A 22002-nucleotide genomic window follows, 5' to 3' on the forward strand; every position below is an offset into this window, starting at 1 on the left:
GGTCATAGTTAAAGATGATATACAAAGGATTAGTCACGTCGCTCTCTCTAGATTATGCCAAGACTGTTGCCACATTTGCAACTCATGTTATGTATAGGCAGTGCTAGTGTCTCTTATTTCATATTTCTTAGGATCTGAATAGCCTGGAGTCAGAGGGGACTTTTCAGAAAGTTCAGTTGCAATTCAAGGCCCCCACTCTGCATAGAAGAGGATTCATTGTAATACTGGCAAGTAACAGATTCTAGGTCTTGGCAGGAGCTCATGTCCTCATTCATTCATTCATTCATTCATTCTCCGCTCACCTATGGATACAGATTGTACTGTATTAAAAATAAAATGTGATGAAGATTCTGCCTCTGTTTGTAAAGTACTTGTGGCAGAGGAGTCACAGACCCTTCCATGTTTCTATCCTAGGAGCAATTTGGTGGGGTTGACACAGATTTTACCACAACCTCAATGGTAAAAACGCTTCTAATGCTTGCAAGTGGAACATTCTAATTTTAACCAATAAAAAGTTGCATTTGAAAGGAGACTAGTAAAGTCTCAAGCTGGCTATAAGATCTGGCTCTGTGCTCTTTGCACAGGCTTTAAAACTCATTCATGAGGATAGAGGGTAGGATGGAGAATTGTGCAGAAAGTCAGACTTCTGAGGGAAATGCCCCTCCTATGTCCAGGAAATAGGAAACATTCATCCCATTCAGGTACCTAAGGGGGCAAGAGTGTGATTCATTAAATTACTAGCAACGTGAGATGTTCCAAAACACCTAGATGTCTACATCTGGGAGCAGAGATAGGCTAGGAGGAGAAGCAACAGGGCAGCATATTTCTACCTCTTAGCTTGGAATGTGGTACAGGATAATGGAAGGTATGCAGAATGATAAATAAAAATTCCAAAGTTGAATTAGAGTCTTAATTTACACATTGTATGTTGTTAGGAGTCTGAGGTTGTGACAACCTTTACCTAGTCAACTGTTCACAGCTCACTGAAAGCATAATGATACAGTGTGAAAGCAGGGCAAGAAAATAACAACAGGCATACTTTAGAACAAACAGAAATTAGAGTCACTAATGCTGCCTGGAGAAATAAAGACAGAGTTGACTTTGAACTGTGCAACAATGTATGAGTAGAAATTTAGTAGGCAATGAGGTACAAGAGGAAGTTTCAAAGATAAGAGATATATAGAATGTTCTAGAAGCTTTCGGTCATTATCTGAGCATAAAGAACTGGCAGAAGAGAAAGCTGGGGATACGGATGCTGAAATTGGTATTATGCTAAGATGTCATTAGAGTCTACTTAAACAATCTGTTAGATTTTAATAGGGCTATTTCGATGACATAGGAAATAACACAAAACTGAAATGCAGTATTAGGAATAATAGACAAATATTATAATTTTGAGGATTTTTGTAGCCAACATCCTTTTAAATAATTTTCCTATTTTCAAAATTTCTCACATCATTTATTTATTCTTCTTCAGATGGCATGATGGTCCTTTATCCCCCAGCACTACTTCACAGAGGACCAGAGAACAAGAGTTGGATTCCCAACACTCATGTAACTGTAGCTACAAAGATCTGATACCTTCTTCTCTGGCCTCTGAGAACATCACCCCCCTAATCAATCAATCAATCAATCAATCAATCAATCAATCAATCAATCTTTAAAATATCTTGAAGGAAGGCATAATGTGCAAGACACATGTGTTACTGAGCATTATTGAACTTAGTATCTGTTTGCTGAAAGACACCTTTCTGAATTCAGAAATAGACCAATTTTAAAAGTATGGTATTTACTAGGAAGAAGTAACAAACATAAGGTCTTGTGAGAGCAGAAGTGGGTAGTTGGGATTTTAAGACAAGTTGAACGTAGTAATTCAAGTAGAAGGAGAATGCAGAGTTGGCAAAGGATAATGCAAATAAATCCCAGTCTGTGTTTCTCCATCTGAGCCTTTCCCTAGTCTGCCTCTTTACTTCTGGCAGCCCTTTTCTCACTAACTTCTGTTTTTGCCACCAGAACGGGTTCTGTGAAAAGATCCCATAAGCATAGTCCTGTTGGAAATGAATGGTCACTATGCCTTAGTGACTTCTCTTCTTCTGCCATATTGTTTCGTAGGTGGCAGGGGCCTGAAATATTGCAGAGCTTGAAGGATGAGCTGCCAGGCACAGAGGTGTATTGACTGGGGAGGGACATTCCAAAAGCCTAATGAGCAGCATATATTAAGTTTCCCATTGTAACTATTATCCAAACACCTAGTTGTACATCCATGTTTCATATTTCAGAACATGCTTCCTCATCACTCTTTCATTCAGTGTAAAAATAGTAGCTGTTTGAAGTGACACAGTTTCCAGTATGAAGTCATGGTTTTAGCTTGATGGGCATTTAGCTATTATTGAGTATTATCCAGACATAAATAACATTAGAATCAAAGAAATATAAACCAACTAAGATAAAGGAATAAATGAATAACATTAAATTGATAAATTGATGCAATTCTATCTTGGATAGGTGGAACAGCAGGTAGGCACATTTTCTTCCTGGGGAATGAAAGAATTAACAATAAAAGAAGACATCCCAAGTGATAGAACAATAGCACTAGGCAAAGCATATAGGATGGAAGTGGGAAAACATATCCACTGAGTTTTCAGACTGTTCAAAGGTCAGAATATATCATTAGATACTTAAAAGGCAGTTTTAAGAAAACAAAGAAAAGAACGTGTTTATTTTAATAAGTCATCTATTTGTAATGTGTAAATAATTTTGAAATTACATACTGACATCAGGGCTTATAGATTCACTTCCCCACTAGGCTCCTACATGCTGTTAGCCTCTCCTTCCATCTCCTAAAAATACTCATACTTTGTCTAGTTATTTATAAAACTGTATTTCCCTTCCTTCACTTATCTCTTATTCCTGCTCTCCTACTTCTTGTCAACCTGCTCCAGTCCAGGGTCTAAGAATTTAATTACTGTTCTCTGTTCTTTTGAATTTCATCAAGATGAAAATCATATCCTATGCCCTGATGTTCCTAGAGGCTCTTACTGAAGAAGTACTGTTTCACTAGAACATACAGATTACATAATACGAAAAACTCTTCTAAATTATTTTGCTTACCTTATCTTTGGTTTAGTGTGTGAATCTTTGGCCAATAATGTGTAGGCTTGACTCTGTGACTTCTGAAACTAAGTTACATTTTGTCAGAAACACCAATTCTGAGCCATCAAGTGACTTCAGTCATTGAATAGTTGTAGTCACAGGGTGAGGTGGAAATGATGTGTTTTTCTGTGAAGAATGGTGGAGGGCATACAGAGTTTGATGTGACTCCCCACTGTGGTGCATTCATGTCTCCAGTGATGCCTGACCAGGCCTGGTTCTCAGCTGGAGAGTTTAGAAAGGAGGTACACTCTTGGGGCTGGTATCTATCAGTTATGGAAGACAGACTGGACAGCTGCCTTCTAAGCAACTATCCCAGATGTCCCTTTGAGCAGGATTGTAGGGGAAGCTGTAGCCACGCCTACTTAGGGGCTGACTACAGGTGTGCCTGACCACACCTGGGTGAGGTAGAGTGAGAGGTTCAGGTGGGTGGGTTTCACTTTCAGTTTCCTTTCGGCTTGCTGAACAGACTGCTGCTGCGCCGGCTGGCTAGGTCGCTCTGTAAGTAAGAAATACCCTTGTATTTCTACCTGATTCCAAATTGGTAATTTCCCACTGTACAGGATGGACAATTGAGCAAGGATGATCACCTACTTGAAGAACTTCCTGCACAGAGCCACTGCCCATAGAGAATTGTAAAGATCAGTAAAAACATCTAGAAGGAATAGGATGAATCCAGTTTCATTAGGAATCATAGATAGCAAGCATGTGTTCTAGAATGAGGGCACTTCAGAGAACCTCTAACAATTTGATAGACATTGTGGATCCTCTTCTGGGACAATACACAAGTCTCACTTCTTATAAAGCTCTGGCCACCCCATTCTCAACTCTCAGAGATCTCATCAAATTGGAACCTTTAAAGACCCTCTAAGGGTTTCCTTTGTTTATAGTTTGATATATGTTGCTGTAAAAACACTACTTAAATTATGGGATCTATGAAACAAATAACCCAAATAAACTGTTCTTTAACAATCAAATCCTTCAGTTTGTGTATTTTATGGGGGGAGCAGAAGGAATAGCAGGCCAGCTCTCCTTGGTTATTGTCCCGTCCCCATTCTTAATGCTATGCTCAACCACTGGATAGTACTAATGGATTTAGTGAGCTTTCCATGTTACCTCAAAGCCTACATGACTCAATGATGAGGTCATAGCATCTCTCAATTTAATGAAACTGGTGATGGTAAATTTAGCACAAAATATTCAATCTGGTTAATGCCAGAAAACATCTCAGATCTTTAAATACTGCTATCAAGAACATTTGCTAATTTGCATTAATGAACACTGGCTAAGCAGACATGTTTGCAAGCTGTGAAGGTGCAACCTTATTCCATGCTAATTCTGTATTGGATCCAAGATTTTTAATAAGAACAGGCTATTGATTGTGCCCATAAGGATTGTTCATTGCTTAATATAATTTGGCAAAATCCAGACATTATTAATCACAACTAATAGCCCTATCTGGAAAGCAAGCACATTGTTGCTCATTTGATTCAGAAATTATTGAAAGCTCAACTATAACCCAAACATACGCTAGGAATCAATTAGAAACATCAATGAATTATTTCACCATGCATATATTATGCTTAAACATATTTAGAAAGAATATGATTTAGGGCATATAAAGAATATGTTCTGTAAATTTTACCAAATCATATAAATAAAAACAACAGTAACAAAAAGTAAAACATAACTCTGTAATAGGGTGAGGGTGGTAGCTGTAAAGCACAATTATTAATTGTTTAGGTTATGTGCAATTTTTAATAAATATTAAAAGTACAGAGTACAGAGAGCTTTATATCTGTGTGTGTACACAATATATGTAATTCTCATGTAAACACCACCCACACATATATCCAGCCCTTATCCAAAATTCGTGGGACCAACGTGTTTAATACTTGGAACTTCTAAATATTTTAAAAGTTAACATGTGTATCAAGTAAGATGTTAGGGACCACACCCAAATATCAAGGAGACATTCATACATCTCTCACACACACCTCCTACACAGAGTTAACTTAAAGATAATTTTATAGTATTTTTTATTTATTTTTCTGAATGAAAGCAATGTTTCATGGTGTGGAATTTCCACTTTTGATCTATTGAAGCTCAGAATTTTAGAGTTTTTGAAGCATTTTATATTTTTGGTTTTGGACTAAAGATGTTTGTTATATGTATGTGTGTTTTCTTTCAGTGTGTGCTTGTATATGTGTATTTTCCTCTCTATTATATGTGTGTTTGCATATGTGGGCTCTTCTGCATGTATGATTGGAAACATGCATGAGAGTTCTATTGTGTGAATACATGCATGTGTATTTGTCATACATGTACACGTGTGATCTTCTCTGTTGTTGTGGATGTATGTTCTGCCTATGTGTTTGTATACATATGCTTGTGTGTATTCTCTCTCTCTCTCTCCCCACTCACGGTGTGTGTGTGTGTGTGTGTGTGTGAAAGTATGTTCTTCCAAGGAGCACTCTGGCAGGAATGACACTGGACTCAGGAGGATTCCTGAAGTAACATTGTCTTACATAAATTTCTGACATTAATCAAAAATAATTAGCCACATAAGCTAACTTGGCTGTCTTTTTGTATTACTTTCTTTTTTATGTATTTATACATTTTATTTACTTTTCATTTTTTATTTATGTTATTTTTTAGACAGGGTCTTAATATGTAACCTAGGCTGGCTTTGATAAACTTCAAGTAAATTTAGGAAATGTTATTCCCATATTTTGTCCATTAGAGATAAAAAAGTTGGTTAAAGAACAGGCTGTGGGAGTACAGTGGCACATGTCAATACACAGAGTGTTCAGGAGGCCAAAGCAGGATGATATCAAATTGAAGAATACCCTGGGCTACAGAGTGAGTTCTGGCTCAGCCTGGGCTGATACATATTTGTTCATTACAGCATATCTTCATCTCTCCCTACCATCCTCCAAATCCAGTCCCCCAGTCTCATCACCAACTCTGCAGCAAAGCACCTGCTTTGGCTTCCCTGTTCTCCCTGCCTCCTTCTGAATCACACAGATCTTCTCCAACCCTTTTCATCACTCATCCTGTAATCCCAGGCCCCAATTGCATTAGGCATTCCCTGGGAACTCACCAGCCAAGACTGCCACACAAGCAAGTAGGCCAGCAAAGCAGGTAAGAAAACATCGAATTTTCTTTCCCTTCTTCTCTTCTCCACATCCAGTATTTCAGTCTCATTCCCAGTGCTGTAGCAGACTGCATATTGTGGCCTCTCCTCACTCTCTGGCCCCATTCCCAGGAGAACAAGCAGATCCCGATGGAATACAGTGCTTTCCTGCCTCCAGTAGACGTCTTAGCATTTCACCCTTCTAAAGTGCCAGCTTCCAATACATAGAAATACATTTTACCTGCAAACACCAGGATCCTAGCAGACTTCCCTATCAGGTATCATACAGTCACTACTCCCTCATAAGAACCAGACAGGGCAACAGAACCAAGGAACAAAGCACTCATCCAAACAAGACAAGAACAGATATCAGCACCAAGAATTACAATCTTCCTAAACCCAGAAACCTAGATGCCAGCATAAAAACACAATCGATAACAGCCAGGAAAACATGTCTTCACTAGAACCCAGCAACCATACTATAGTAGGTCCTAAGTATTGCAACATAGCTGAAACACACACACACACACACACACACACACACACACACACACACACACACACACACGCTTAAAATAGCCTTTATGGATATGTTAGGGGTCCTTAAAAAGAAAATGAACAAATCGCTTAAAGACATCTAATGAAAACATGAACAAAGACTGGAGGAAAATGAATAAAAGAGTTCAAGAATATTTAAAAGTAAAAATAGAATCCAATAAAGAGAACCCAAATAGAGAGAAATCTAGAAATGAAAAAATAGTAACTGGATCAGGAGCCTCAGAGAAACTTCACAAATGGAATATAAGACGTGGAATAGAGATTCACAATCATTGAAGACATAATAGAAGAAACAGATACCTTAGTTAAAGGAAACATTAAATTTAAAACAAAACAAAACACTCCTGGATACAAAAAATCCAGGTAATCTGGAATACTATGAAAAGACCAAATCTAAGAATAATAGGAATAGAAGAAAGAGAAGAAACCCAGATCAAAGGCAGAAAAACTATTTTCAATAAAATCATAGAAGAAAATTACCCTAATCTAAAGAAGGAGATTGCTTAAATGTACAAGAAGCATACTCAATACCAAGCGGACTGGACAAGAAAATAAAGTTCCATCAGCATATAATAACCAAAATACTAAACATACAGAACAAAGGAAGAATGTTAAAAGGTACAAGGAAAAAGACCAAGTAAAAGACAAATGCAGATCTACTAGAACTAACATCTGAATTCTCAATAGAGACTCTAAATCCAGAAGAGTCTGAACAGATGTGCTACAGACCACATTTGTGTCTAAGAGACCACAGATGCCATCCCAGACTCCTATACCCAGCAAAACTTTAAATCATCATGAATGGAGAAAATAAGACATTCCATGATAAAACCAAATTTAATCAATATCTGTTTATAAATTTAGCTCCACAGAAGGCACTAGAAGGAAAACTCCAACCTAAAGAGTTTAACCACACTCCAGAAAAGACAAGGAAAAAATAATCCCAGACCAGCAATTCAAAAAAGGACACACACACACACCCACACACACTCCACACACACCTCACAATGACAACAACAACAAACCACTGCAATCAACAAATAACATCTATTGGTATCTGTCAACATCAGTGGTCTCAATTTATCAACAAAAATACACAGAATAACAGAATGAATGCTAAAACAGGATTCATTCTTCTGCTGCTTCCAAAAAATACAACTTAACATCAAGGTTAGACATCACCTCAAGGTAAAAGATGGCAAAAGATATTCCAGGCAAATGGACCTAAGAAGCAAGGTAGTGTAGCCACTTTAATATCTGACAAAAAAGACTTAAAATGACAACTAGTCAGAAGAGTAGGGAAAGACACTACATACTGATTAAAGGAAAAACCCACCAAGAGGATATTTCAATTCTTAATGTCTATGCCTAATCCCAAAGGCATGGAAGTTCATAAAAGAAGAACTACTACAACTTAAACTATATATTGACCCTCACACACTGATAGTGGGAAACTTCCATACCCTACTTTTGCCAATATACATGTTATCCAGACAAAAACTAAACAAAAAGTTTGGAGCTAACTGACTTTATAAACCAAATGGACCTAACAGATATTTATAGAACATTTCACACAAACACAAAAGAATAAACCTTCTCAGCACCTCATGGAACCGTTTCCAAAACTGACCACATACTGTCACAAAGCAAGTCTCAACATATACAAGAAAACTGAAACAACACTCTGCATCCTACCTGACTACAGGTGGCAGCTGGATATCAACAACAACAGAAACAGCAGTTTGGACAGTTGGAACTTCTCTGGGAGTTCACATGACCTTGACTGAGATATTTGTCTCAGAGACACACTCAGAACAACCCACATATGTTATTTTCATAAACAATTCTAATAACAGGATGAGGCTAGAGTTGTCTTGTACTCCGTGTTGTTTGTCTACTAACAGGTTTCAAAGTATAAGACTCCGTGTTTCAATATGCTGACGAAATAAAGACGGTGTTGTGTCAGGGCAGCTTGCTGTTTCCTCTATCTGAGTGAATTTATCTTGCTACACTTAACTCTCTGGGAGAATTTTGGCAGTGTTTCATCTGTTTTTTAATGAAAGGCAAAGTACTTCAGGACTCAAACCCAATGCTGAGCTACACATAGAGTGTCTGTGTTGCTAACATGTAGTGTGTAAGAGCTCACACCACTGAGACTCACAATGGTTACTTGTATTTTCACTTTCCTCTAGCTACAGGCTTGGCTAGGTCAGATCTGCTTTGTCATGGATAGTTCCTGCTTGAAAATCAAGTTAATTAGCATCTAATAGAGAAAAAATGTTCTCAGGCAACAATAGAATTCTCCCAAGGGAAGCCATTGATTAGAGAATTCATTTGTTTAGTGTATCTGGGGATATGAGTAGGTAGCCATAAGTATGTCTTTTAAATGTAAGAGAGGGAAAAGGGTTCATTAAAGTTCCTGTTACCCTGTGTTTGCAATGTCCCAGTTTGGTATGACATAAGTTGTAAATCTTCTGAATGCATATCATTATGTGTTCATTAACATAAACTACAAAGTGTCAAAAAAGAACCAAAACAAACAAACCAACCAAAGAGAATTGCAGACCAGTTTCTCTTTGAACACAGATGCAAAAGTACTCAAAAAAATACTTGCAAAAGACATCAAAAAATCGTTCACCATGATTAAGTAAGCTTCAACCCAGAGACACAAGGATGGTTCAACATACATAAATTGATAAATATAATCCACTATGTAAACAGACAAAGAAAAAATACATGATCATCTCTATAGATGCAGAAAAGGTCTTTGACAAAATCCACTACCTTTGCATAATAAAAGTCCTGGAGAGATTAGGGATACAAAGGGCACACCTCAGCATAATAAATACAATTTACAATAAGCCAATATCTAACATCAGTTTACATATAGAGAAACCCAAAGCATGTCTACTAAAATCAGGAACAAGACAACACTGTAGACTCTCTCCATACCTATCCAATATACTACTTGAACTCTTAGCTAAAGTAATAAGACAACTGAAGAAGATGAAGGGTATACAAATATATTTGCAAATGATATGATAGTATACATAAATGATCCTAAAACTTCTACTGGAAAACTCATAGAGTTGATGCACACTTTCAGCAAAGTAGCTGAAAAAAAATCAGTCCTCCTATTTACAAATGACAAAGGGTATGAGAAAGAAATCAGGGAACAATACTTTCACAATGGCCTCAAATAATCTAAAATATCTTGGGGAAACTCTAATCAAGCAAGTGAAAGACTAGTATGATAAAAACTTCAAGTCATTGAAGAAAGACATTGAAGGAGATATCAAAAGATGGGGCAATCTTTAGGCTCAGGGATTGATAGGATTACTTATTGTAAAAAATGCCAATCCTACCAAAAGCAATTTACAGATTTAATGCAATCCTCATCAAAATCCCAACACAATTCTTCACAGATCTTGAAAGGATAAGTTTCAGTTTCATATAGAAACACAGAAATCTCAGGATAGCTAAAACAACTCTGATAATAAAAGAACTTCTAGAGGTGTCACTGTGACAATTAAAGTTGCAGTGTTGAGCTCTAGTGATAAAAACAGCATGGTACTGGCACAAAAACAGACATATTGTTCAATTGAATTGAATTGAAGATCTAGACATAAATCCACACACTTATGATTTCCTAAATTTTGATTAAGAAGCCAGAAATACACATTGGAGTAAAGACAGTGTCTTCAACAAAGAGTGCTAGTCAACTGGATGGCTGAATGTAGAAAATCTAAGTAAATCCTCTTGCATAAAACTCTACTCCAAATGGACCAAAGACCTCAACATAAAACTAACTACACTGAAACTGATAGAAGAGAAATTAGGAAATAGGGAAAGATTTTCTGAAGAGAACACTGAAAGCGCTGGCACTAGCATCAACAACTAGTAGATGGGACCTCATGAAACTGAAAAGCTACTTCACAGTAAAGGACATTGTCATTTGGATAAAGTGGAAGCAAACAGAATGGGAAAAGATTTTCACTAACTACAAGTGTGGCAGAGCACTAATATCCAAAATATATGAATAACTAAAAAAAAAAACAGATAGCAAGAAAACAAGTCAGTAAAAAATGGGTTCAGATCTGAATAGAGAACTCTCAAAAGTTCTGAAAACTTTAAACATTCAATATCCTTAGCCATCAGGGAAATGGAAATCAAACTGCTTTGAGATTTCAGCTTGTACTTGTCAGAATGGCTAAGATCAATAATGCAAGTGACAGCTCATGCTGGTGAGGATGTGGAGCAAGGGAACACTTCTTCATTGCTGGTGGGAGTGCAAACCTGTATGACCACTATGGAAATCAGTGTGCCAGTTCCTGAGGAAGATGGTAATCAACCTTCCTCGAGAGCCAGCTATACCACTTTTAGGCATATACTCAAAGGAAGCTTCATCCTACCACAGAGACACTTGCTCAACCATGTTCATTGAAGCTCTATTCATAAATAACCCAGAGACTCGAAACAACCTGTCCCTCAACAGAAGAGTATATAAAGAAATTATGGTAATATACACAATGGAGTATTAATCGGCTATTTAAAAATGATACCATGAAATTCTCTGTTAAATGGATGGAGCTAAAAGAAAATCATCCTGAGTGATGATTTTCAAACCCAGAAAGAAAAATATAGTATGTATTTGTTCATATGTGGATATTAGCTTTTAATTCAATGACAAACCAAACAACAATCTGTAAAACCACAGAGGTTAGGTAGAGTAAGGAACTCGGGGGTGCAGATGGATCTCCCTAGGAAAAGAAAGGGGAATAGAATAGATAGTTATGGGTGGATGGGATGGTGGGGCTAGAATGGAAGGATCAAACAAGGAGGGGGAGGTGAGAGGGAGACAAGGGAATGAATACAAGGAAAGGTAGCTAAAATTAAGGGGTAGTATGAAAACCTAATATAATAGAAGCTTTATAATATATATACATAAGTGAAGGGAATCTAAATTAAATCATCAAATAATGGGGGAGACAGAGAGCCCTGACAGGACATCTCTTGTCACTAAATGAAATTTCCAGTCTCAGGATTGGCTTATGTCTAGTTGAGTTTTTTTTTTTTTTCCCCAAAAGGGTCCCATGAGAACCTCTAACATCCAAGGCTGTTGCCAAGACTATAGGCTGCTCTCCATAAACGACAGCAAGGGCCCATTGCTGGAGACAACACCTACACAACTCATTGAATATTCAGAAGTCAAGTTGGTGCCCAAATAGAGCCTTCATTCTTTGTGCTAGAGTCTTTGGTACAGGAAGGGGCTCTGCATACTACCAAAAGAGAAACATGAACACCATTCCAGCTACAAACCCTTTGATTTACAATGGTGTCCTGCCTGCAAGTTATACTAGTGTGATGGTGGCACAAAACCTGTGATTTGACCTAAAGCTCACTTCAAAGAAGGAAGCCATGCCTGTCACTGCTTGAGTAAGCAAGAACAAATAGATAGATAGCTCAGGGACCTAGGGTAAAACCAAATACAACTCTTGTATAAACAAACAAGCAAGCAAACAAAAAGATTGACAATAAAAACACTACTAATGAAATTCTGTTATATTCATAGATCAATGCCTTGCTCAGCCATCATTGGAGATGCTTTCTCCTGCAGCAGAGACTCACAGCTAGGCATTAAGCAGAGAAAGACATCTTGGGACACTTATCCCTCAATGGGATGTCTCCATCAAATCCCTCACCTCAGAGCTCAGGAAACTTTGAAGAAGAGGAGGTGGAAAGATTACGGAGTCAGAGGGAACAGAGGACACCAAGAAACCGAGGTCCTCTAGATCAACAGCGCTTCTGAGCTCACAGAGATGGAGGAAGCATGCACACAGTCCTAACAGGTCTGTGCAATGGGGTCTTAGAGTTGAAAGAAGTGGAGTCATGATCCCATACCTAAACTAGAAGCTATTTCCAACTGGCAAAACATTTACAAATGAAAATTTAATTTCTCTAAGGTAGTCTCACCTGGGAAACAAACTACTAAGGGTAAGCCGTTTCCCCAGCACTAGATGGCTAACAGAAAACAAACTTAATGACATCATTGAAGGTTCCTTGCTTCATAACATTGTGTCAGGGCTTTTTTAATTTTAATTTAAAAAACAACAACAAAATTTTGCCTTATTTTTAATTAATTAATTGTTTAATTAATTAATTTCCCCTCTCTTTTTAGCCTATCGGTCCTTTATATATAAATTGCAGCTTCCAGTCTAGTTTTTTTTTTTTTTTTTTTTTTTTTGGTTTTTCGAGACAGGGCTTCTCTGTGTAGCTTTGGAGCCTATCCAGGCACTTGCTCTGGAGACCAGGCTGGCCTTGTACTCACAGAGATCCGCCTGCCTCTGCCTCCCGAGTGCTGGGATTAAAGGTGTGCGCCACTAATGCCCGGCTCTATTTTTTTTTAATAGGATTCCTGAATGTGGGAATGACTGGGTCTCCGTGTCTATATCATTTTCATGTGCCTTTTCTTGGGCTCTTTTCCTTCTGTTTATTTTGTCCTATTCCAACATATTAGTTTTGTTTTCTCACTTTATATATTATTATTATTATTATCTCTTAGAAGCCTATTTATTTTTCTAATGAGAGACAGAAAGGGGGTGGATCCTGGTGAGGGGGCGGAGGGGAGAAACTAGGGGGAGTACAGGGAAGGGAAACTGTAACCAGGATATATTATGTGAGAAAAAATATTTTTAATAAAAAAGGGGGTTGGGGAGAAGGGAGTTGTTTCTAAAGTAGGAAATTACAAGAAATAGTTCTAAAAGCCAGTTTGGGCTTTACCTGTTTCAAACAAATGGAAGCAGGATTTCTGGCTCCATAGCATATGAACATTAGTGTTTGTCATATTTGCTTTTTATGGAGGTGGGGCAGTTCTTGTGTCTTGTGCATACTTGGCATGTGTTGTACCACAGAGCTACATTTGCTATGGTTTCTTAATAAGAAATGACAGTTGTCTTAGTTTTCAGTTAATGAACTTTGTATATATTACCTCATTCAATTTATGAACAACACCTTTTGGGACTGAGCTAAGGATGCAGAAAATCTGCTTGTTGTCATGCATGAGGATGAGGTCCATCTGGTCCATCCATCCTGAGACCAGATATAGTTAAGATGTTTCAACAGAAGAAAAGAAAGAAGGGGTGTGTACTAAATCCAGCAGGGATTCAAAATCATTTTGATTTTTATAACAAACTAATTCAATATTCATACTGTTTCATATATTAGTGGTGTCATGTCAACTCAGGCCAAGTTTTGCTATCAGGTGAGTTTTACAGTGAAACTTGGGAAATCTTGCTATTTGCAGTATCGCTGGGATTTGGATGGTAAAGTTTAAAATTGTAGTACAGATGCACAGAAAGAATTCCCCTATAGCAATGATCAAAGGACTTGCCCATCCATTTAGAGACTGATTTGCTGAGAAACTGTAATTTGTACAAAAGTTGAACACCAGCCAGCTCTGCTCAGTTGTTGTAACACTTCTTAATGACACCCATTAACGACAGTCTCATTGGCATCTGAACAAACCAGGAGACGGAGGGATAGCCAATAGGCTTAGTAAATGGCTACTTTACTGTTGGTGTACACTGTCTGTGTTGTCCTAGACAAATAGTGTCCTTGGTGCTCCTAGGAGAGAGATCCAAGGTCCCACACATACCAGCACAGTAGGTAGAACACATGGAACAAAAGGCCTCGAAGAAGGATCTTGTCTGAATTTTTAGTAAGTATGGAAGATGATTCCAATTCACGGTAAAGTCTGAAAAATCTCTAATGGAGATATTATTTGGTTACATTGTAATTTCATCTGTTTTTGTGTGGGAGACTTTTACAAAACCTGGAGTATCAAATTTGACATACAGATTTCTTATAGGAAATCACTGCCATTTTTTTTTTCAGTAAGAAAACAATGACATTCGTGAATAAAATAACAAGTCTTGCTGGGAAATGATGATTCCAACTGCTTCTAATCAAGTACTTTTAAAAGCCTCAATGCTTGACTATAGCAAAACATACGGGGATAATCAAAAAGTCACTACCTGGTGACCAATTCTTATTTGTTCAAATAGAAAATATTGTGTTAAAAATAGAACTTCACTCTTGGATGCTATTTACAATTGTGAAGATTGTGGCATCAGGTGTCTGTGGTTTAAATGGCTGGTGTGGTATAGGGTCACTACAATTTGGATATGATTCATGGTCATGCTCACAGGAAGGTTGTGACAAGGAGACAAATTCCCTTTCCTCCACTGTCCATTATAAACCACCGAATTGGCTTCAGTTAATTGCATCTTTTCCTTTGAGTGGAAGCAACTTATCAACACCCCCCCCATTTGCTTGTTCTGTTCATAGTGATGAAAATGTGCTTCCTACATTAGAATCTGCCTAATTCATTAGCACAAGTCTGCCTGGCCCACCTGCCTTCCCTGGGGAAGAAGAACAAGTGAGGAAATAGACTGGAATTTTCTAAAATGTCAGACACTTAACTAAAATTGTTGAAAATCTGTGCCTAGGCAGACATGTTCATCCCTGGTCTAGCTCATGCCTGTAACAACTGATACTTATCTGCTCACTGAAGAGAAGAAGTTTGGTCTGCTGCTGACGTAGGGGACATTCTGAAGCTAGGACACGGAGTCTCATTCAGCTTTCTTATTGTAGCCACTATGGTTACCAGATATGTGTGGCATTGCATTATGGATCCTGTGGTTCAAGTGTTGGTTTGGCCCTGGTAGCACCCTGTGCTCTAAATGTAACTTACAAAACAGCAGTACCAGAATGAAATGTTCACTGAATCCTTAAAAATACTTTGAAAGCACCAGTTGACAGACTTCCTTCTTTTGTATCCAACAGTTCATAACTTTCTATACACCCTCTCAGAAAAGAGCAAAATTGAACTTGTCTAAGTGACAATCATAGGGATAGGTTTTGACATGGTTGAAATCAAGTTTTCCTTACTAGAAGAAAGAGAGCGGGCTGCTGGGAAGGATTGATGTTGGCTTTTATTTTCACCAAAGCTGCCTGTACAGGTTGAGCTTGGGCTCTGAAAACCCTTTTGAAATGGTAATGTGTTTGCCTTCTCTAAGGGGAAAGCAGTGTTAGAATCCCTGCTGGGGCTGGTGAGATTGTTTTTACATCTTAAAGGAGAATCCAGTTACTAATCTCAATGTTGTCCTTTTGAGATTGCAGATGACAAATATTCCATAAACCAACTTCCAAGTCACTGCAGCAGCTTGAAAAAGGATGGAAGAGAGCTAGCTGCCTTTAAGAAAAACTGGCATCTATAAAAAGAGCTGGATCAAAAGTAGACGCCCGATCACACACCCACTGTGGTTGAGCTGACAAAAATAGCCACTTGCACAGATTTAGTTCACTTCAATGTCAGGCTTTCCCTCCAACCACCCTGCCTCCCTCCCTCCCCCACCTCCATCTCTTTAACCCATCTCCATGGTGAATTCAGCTCTGAGAACAGGTGCCCCAGTCCTCTGCACCAAATGCTCCATCAGAAACTGCATCTAGATGCTGCCAGCCCAGAAGTCTCCTCCTCCTCACTGTCTAAGGGCCACCTTCCTGGCACAGGATGGCTTTGTAGTGCTGACATGCAGAATGAATCTCCAAGGTGCTAGGCATTTCGCAGAACACTTCACACACTTTACATCAGTCCCAGACAGTCCGGCGTCATAGTCATTATGCTCCTTATTTTACCCACAAGGAAAGGAGGTCTCAGACAAATAACTTATTCAAAGGCACACATTTAATTAGTGGTAGAGCAGACTCTGACCCTGAGTGATCACATAAGCTGTGTGTTCAGCTATTATGCTCTGCTGCTTCCTTCTTGTGCAAAGCATGGAATCTTCAGATACACATGCTGGCAGGGTTTCCTTGCAGGAATGCCTGTTATCCACAACCCTGTCTTGTTTCTCAACTCAAAATCAAAATCAAATTCCGAGATTTTACCTTACTTCTATTTAGACCAAGATGATAAGTGAAGAGTCAAAATACACAGGGCTGTAGTTTAGTTACAACTTCAGTGATATAGAAAGGGGGACCATGGAGAGAACATGTGGCACATCGATGCTGAATAATTTTGAAGCATCCCTACAATGTCTCTTCAAGCTAATTCACAATAAACGTAATGTTTGCACAATCTTCCCCCTGTGCTTCCTTCTTCCTCCTCTCATGCTTTAGTATCCCCTCCCTACCCCCTCTCCCTTACACATCCTGAATTCATGAATCATCTATTCCATTATTTCATAAGCACCTTCATCATATCAGTCACAGTGCCAGGTACTGGAGAGAGGCAGGCTACATGACTGTCCCCACAGTGCTTACATTTTAGCTGTGGAGACAGTCAGTCACAGAGAGGTTGTAGAACAGGGACATGGCAGCGACATTGTCAGACTTAAACAGGCACAAAACACTGCTATGTGTGCTATTTTTAATATCAAACATAGCTACTTAGTCAGTTCAGAGGTAGGAGTCAGGTTTGTGGAGACTACTACCTACTGCTCACTTATTTACATACCTTACTCCTTGTAAATATGGGTTGTTCAGAGTCTTTACATGTAGGCTCAGAGTGTGAGGTGCCTGGAATGAGAAACCTTTTGGATTTTAGATTTTTTGAACTTGTGATATCTGTATACATATAGTATGTTCATAATGGGTCTCAAATCTAAACACCAAATTCACCTATTTTATATATATGTATATATATACATATATATATATCCTTTACTCATATAGCATGAAGATAACTTTATACAATCTTCTCAAATTTATCCCTTGGTGATTTATGCATCAAATACATATTATGCAGTGTTTTAAGTAATGTTATATATGAAACAAATTTTGTGTATATTGAATCATCACAATGCACATGAACTCCAACATGGACTTTTCCATTTGAAGCTTCAAGACAGCATTTAAACAAATTTCTAACTTTGAGATGTTTCAGATTTGGGGCTGTGAATACTCAACTGTACTTATTACTTCCGTTAACCAGTCCTTGCAGTAAAATCTCTCTTGAAAATAATTGGCAATGGTATCATTTTGTTACATGTATTTGTAATGCGTAAATGTCCAGGGTAAAGAGTAACCAGTAGGATGTTGTTAAGTGTTTCCTAGAAGCTTGTGGGCCACCCTGGCAGGGTTATCTCCCAGCAGTGGAGTCAGGTCAACGTGTAGACTGGCTACAGCTTATGAGGTGAGGTCAACTGTGCCTTAGGTTCTGCAGCACAACCTGGAACAGGAGCTTACAGATTCATAAATGGTGATGCTCACAGATCCTAGCTATGCAGTAGTTTCTTCCAACTAAGGACACACAGTTGGACATTTAAAAGCAGGTGTACATGCAAATAAGGATGCTATCATAGCAAAGAGCTCAGCTCCCAGGATCAGCAGAATAAAGGAAAACATCTTCAGCAGAAAATGAACAAAACACCCTGTACCAGAGAGAACCCACTTGGCTCTAGTAACTTCCAAATGAGACATCCTCTTGGCATCCAAAGGGGAGGAAGAATCATCAGAGAATTCAAATCTAACTGTGGGGAAACTTCTTCCATTCTGCGAAGATGAATTAGCTAAATTACATATGTGACACCAGCTGCCACATGGGACTTGGGCAGATACATTCTCCAGGCAACTGTTCTCATAAAGCCAAAGTGGCCTTGGCCAGAAAAACATTGCCAGGAATGTATGACACCAGGTATGACACCAAAGAATCGGAGTTTCTAAAATTAATGATCAGTTCAGACACAGAACATTTTCTGTTAGAAGTTCTCTGACATGTATTGATTTACAATATGCTTCTCCCTTCCTTGGCTCATTTCGCAAGGTTTCTCTGAGCAGTGTTGACCTTAACATCCCACAGTGTTTGAGGAGCTGAGAAAGTATGATGTACTCACTCACACTGGTTCTTGCTAGTGAGTAGGCACCACACTACATCCCAATACTTAGCCATGAAGAAGTAGCCTTGCTCAAGTAGCTTCTGAACTGGTTACTTTTATATAAAGCATCTGTTTTGTTAGTGAAATATTTTCAAAAATATAGTACACTTGGTTAATGGGAAAAATCACAGCATATGTTCCCAAGTTTAACATACAATGATAACTGATACTCAAAATGAATATTACCAAATTCAAAAATACCGTCTGAATCATTATAAGAAATTAAATTATGCCCAATATGTATTTTGTCTTCCATGTATTTTATTGTGTGCAATTCTTAAGCAATCAATTGACTATTGATGTATAGAGTGGCCACCTTGCAAGTGAAGTAGCTAACTTAAGTAGCAACAAATATTTCTATCTAAAAATAAAGGTTGATGTATACACAATGCTGGATGTTTTCTTCTTTATTTTTCCTTATCCTCACTCACCCATCCTTCCATCCACTCCACCTCCTGGTCTTATTATTTAGAAAGACTTTCTGTTCATTGCATCAGAATCACGAAAAGCCCACCTCTCCTTTATGGGTGTCATGCATGACAAAGAGCAAAAAGTGGAAACAGGGGAAGCATAAACAATGGCTTGCTGTGCCAGATGTTCTGGTATGCTAGCATCACTGTTTTTTATAAAACAGAATATTCTTTTTTTCGGTAGTAAATTTCTTAATTATTAATAACCATGAATGCTCTGTTTTGGTGGGAACTCTTTGAGTAATTTTTTGATTGTGAAGAAATCAAGGTAGATGAATTTGTTCATGAGTTGCTGGTCTATTATACACCCAGTAAGACTTTGATGGGTTGAAAACAGGCCAATAACAGCACACAGAAATCAATCAGTCATTAGGGTAAGCATTACACACTCTGCTTTTCACATACAGTTTCAGAATTTAATTGGCATTTGGCGTGAAAGGAACACACATTAATCCAGATTTCATCAAATGCTATACTGGAAACCTAGTTTAGGTTTTTTTATGTTGAAACGGTGGCTCTGATGGATAAGGAAAGTTTCAAGGAGAGTTGTGTTTAAAGCAAACCCATGTATTTTAGGGTCTAGCCAACCTTTCCTCCTATGTTTTAGATTTTGCAAAATGTCGTTTCTTTTTTTTTGTTTGTTTTTTAAAGATTTGTTTATTGTGTATACAGTATTCTACCTGCATGTATGTCTGCAGGCCAGAAGCGGGCACCAGATCTCATTATAGATGGTTATGAGCCACCATGTGGTTGCTGAGAATTGAACTCAGGACCTCTGGAAGAACAGCCAGTGCTCTTAACCTCTGTTAACATCTCTCCAGCCCCCTGTTGTTTCTAATTTATAGCAGAGACTATCACAAGGGGGTGGAGAATGGATAGAGTAGGGAAGCCCATGTAGGATGCCTTCTAAGGTGTTCTAGATTAAATATTGTGTATCTAGAATTTGGAAACTGAAGCCCAAAATAGCATGTACACAATAGAAAATGAATGGAATAAGGGATTGGGGAAAGGAATGAAAGAGGGATATTTGACACTAAAACCCATTTTAAAAAGCTACACAGAAACCCAATAGTGTAGATACCATATATATTAAAGTTTAAATGAAGTTACCACATAACAGGGGTGACAATACACGAATTAGACATCATATGCTGTCAAATAAACTCAAGTACCAGTAAAAGGTTACATAATGTTTAGTTGTTGGCCAGTGTGGTACCAAAGACCCCCAAACATTACAAGGTACATGCTACTGTCAATGTTAGTGGTTACCTTACACACACACACACACACACACACACACACACACACACACACACACTAGTAAGTAAGACCCTATGGCTGAGGTCACCATTAACCTATGTTATATAATATGAAGAAACCTAGCTGGTCCTCATCTGGAAGCCTCATTGATTAGTGCTGGAACTAGAAAAGTAATAATTAATCTCACCTAGCTATGAACCTAGTTAGCTATAATAATGACCTGCTTGGAATATATAACCACTTGTGTAATAATGGCACAAATGTTATGGAGTAACTGACTACTTCTTAAAATTGGATTTAAGGCCTGCCCAATGAGATGGAACCCATACTTGACAAGGTAATTGATGCTAAGAACTTGAAGCTACATACATGTCTCAGGGTTTCTATTGCTATGATACAACACTATGACCAAAAGGAATCTAGGAAGGAAAAGGTTTATTTCATCTTATAGCTTACAGTCTGTCATCTAGGAAGTCAGGGCAGGAGCTCAGGGCAGAAACCTGGAGTTAGGGTCTGAAGCAGAGGCCATGGAAAAGTGCTGCTTACTGGTTTTCTCCCCATGCCTTGCTTAGCCTGCTTCATTCTTATATATTCCAAGAACATCTACCCAGGAATGGTACTACCCATAATGGACTGGGCCTTTTCACATCAATCACCAATAAAGGAAATGCACCACTAGACTTGCCTAAAGGGAAATCATATGGAGACATTTTCTCAGTTGAGAGTATCTCTTCCCAAATGACTCTAGCATATGTCAAGTTGATGGAAAACAGGACAATAGGTCAAAGGCCCAAAGGAGTAATCTACTGTTATTCTGCTACATGAATGTAGCAACAAAGTGACTCCTAATGACATACAACTATACCCATGGATTAGTGCACAGCTCAACACTCATCCAGAGAAGCTTCTTCTTGCAAGGGGGTGGTGATTTAAAAAACCTCAACTGGACAGTGTTCAGAGGATGGAGACTTCAGAATACCTCGTCCTAACTGAGATATTTGTATCAAGGATCAGGGATTTGTGTGGAAGACTGGACAGAGGGATTGTCAGAGGCAGTGGTGGTGATTGCTTCAAGAAAACAGCATTTTCCAGAGCTGGTGGGGCAGATGCACACATAGCTTCCAGAGACTAGGACAGCATGCTCAAGACCTTCACAGGATCAAACTGGACAAAATCCCAGAAAAGAGGAGGGGAAGTGGGCAGAAGGTTCACATCTAGCCAAGGAGTGAGCTGTAATTGGTAGTTGTCAGGAGAGGGAAAATTAAGGGTTCTTTAATGGAGTAACACTGAGTATAGCAACCACATCAGGACCCATGTTAAGGAACAGGTGAACAATACAAACTGGAAAACTTGACTCCGTGTTTTTGTTTTGTGTGTGTGTGTGTGTGTGTGTGTGTGTGTGTGTGTGTGTGTGTGTGCTTTAAGAGAGAACATGAAGAAGTAGATACATAGGGAGAAGCAGGAGGATCTGGTAAGAGTTGCTGAGCAGAAT

The 22002-nt window shown here is 38.5% G+C and overlaps 1 protein-coding gene across 1 annotated transcript in view; it reads right to left on the bottom strand.

Annotated features, from left to right (window-relative positions):
* Kcnb2 (potassium voltage-gated channel subfamily B member 2) overlaps positions 1-22002 on the bottom strand; it is a 381513-nt gene that overhangs the window by 192446 nt on the left and 167065 nt on the right. The window lies entirely within an intron of this gene.

Source organism: Cricetulus griseus, chromosome 2 (genome assembly GCF_003668045.3).
Source record: "Cricetulus griseus strain 17A/GY chromosome 2, alternate assembly CriGri-PICRH-1.0, whole genome shotgun sequence".
NCBI lineage: Eukaryota > Metazoa > Chordata > Mammalia > Rodentia > Cricetidae > Cricetulus > Cricetulus griseus.